The following is a 2,182-nucleotide window of genomic DNA, read 5'->3' as shown; positions in this document are numbered from 1 at the left end:
TTTTGTTATGTATTTGTCTGAATATTTTTTTTTTATTATTATTATTATTATTATTATTATTATTATTATTATTATCATTATTATTATTATTATTATTATCATTATTATTATTATTATTATTATCATCATCATCATTATTATTATTATCCTTATTATTATTATTATTATTATTATTATCATTATTATTATCATCATTATTATTATTATTCAGGTCACTGCCTGGAATCTTAGGGTTAGTAGCCCGCGCTCTTAACCACTACGCCATATGCCTGTGGCCAATTATGGAGTGAATTTTAGGGGTTTATAAATCTAATATTTTCCTATCCTTCCTTAATACCGGTTCCCATATGCTATTCATATCTGCACTTGCTCTCATTAGGAGGTTGTTGTGTCCGAGCATATGTGCTGCTTCTTTTAGTTTTCGTTTTTTCCAGTAGTGTTCTCTGTCTATTAGTTTAACTTCATCCCACAGGAAGGGGTCTCCAGTTTTCCATACATAATCAGCTATAGCCGATTTACCAATATCTCTTCGTGTCACACCTTTGCGATATTCGTCGGCCATTATTTTGAGGGGGCGGATTGTATCGTCTTTGTATAACCTGCCACAGGTGCATGGGATGGAGTACAATGATGACGACGGCGTTGTTGATGATGATGATGATGATGATAATAAGGAAGATGGCGATGATGATGATGACGATGGTAGTGAAGTGGATGATGTTGATTACGTCAATGATGATGATGAGGATGAGGAGGATGCGGATGAGGATGGATGTTAACGAGGGTGACAAAGATGATATGAATGATGATGATGACGGTGATGATGAGGACGACGACTACAATGATGATATGACGATGGTGATGATGATTGTAATGATGAATATTTATAAAATAATAATAACGATACAATAATAATAATAATAATAATAATAATAATGATAATGATAATAATAATAATAATAATAATAATAATAATAATAATGAAGCTAAGATCAAAAACAACAGCAACAACAACAATCATAATAATGATGTTGATGATGATGATAATGATGAAGATGATGATGATGACGACGACGATGATGATGATGATGATAATAATGCTAATAATAATAATAATAATAATAATAATAATAATAATAATAATAATAATAACGACAACAACAGTTGCGTATCTTTTGTTCTCTCGCTGCTTTCTGGCAACACCTCGTGTGGAAATATGATGTTTATTAATTCCCATCTGTAACAGCTGATGTCAGCTTCCTTTGTAAATATATATACGCATATGCGTCCATATATGAATATATATCTATATATATACATGCGTGTATGCGTGTGTTTGTGTTTGTGTGTGCTGTTTTGTGTGTTCGTGTTAACTTGTATTTGTGGGGGTGTGTCTTGAGTATGTGTGTGTATTCGTGAATGTGTGTGTTGTGTATGTGTGTTTTTGTGTATTTCTGTGAGTGTATGCTGTGTGTGTGTGTGTATGTGTGCCTGTATGCGCATGCGTATGCACATATAAAAAGCAATTCCTTTATGCACCTTTTCATATAACTATATTCTTGAGGGCAACTACTGTTTGCCTGACTTCCTATCACTCACTCTCTATACAAACGCACATATACACACACACACACATACACAAACGTACATAAGAATATTATAATAATGAGATTACCATAATTATAATAGAGATAGTGACACACATACACAATGCATACATACGCAAACACATATATGCATAATAACTTACGTACATGTAGACACACAATTCACACATCAACATAAACATGTATTGATTTTTTTTTTTATATAAGTGTGTGAGTTTAATGAACAACATGAGTATACCAGTTTTTATATCATTACAATATATCAATATACATAATTTGCAATGTCTTGTAATTAATTTTGAACTAGCCACATAGATACTTATAAATATGTGTGTATATATGCACACACAAAGTTTGTATATATATATATATGCCATGATAGATCGCTGACCAAACCATTCAATTTTTTTTCTCCGTGTTTTTCTCCTTGTTTTCTCTGTATTATTTCTGTTGAAGAGCGTAGCTCGAAACGTTAAAGACTTTCTGTATTCCCGAGCGTTAAACTAATACATCCTTTTGTTGTTTACACCACTTGTCCTCGTCTGTTGTTGTTTCTTTCGTAAATTCTGGCATAT

This window comes from Octopus bimaculoides, chromosome 27 (assembly GCF_001194135.2).
Source record: "Octopus bimaculoides isolate UCB-OBI-ISO-001 chromosome 27, ASM119413v2, whole genome shotgun sequence".
In the NCBI taxonomy this organism is placed as follows: domain Eukaryota; kingdom Metazoa; phylum Mollusca; class Cephalopoda; order Octopoda; family Octopodidae; genus Octopus; species Octopus bimaculoides.
This window is presented reverse-complemented; position numbering follows the sequence as displayed.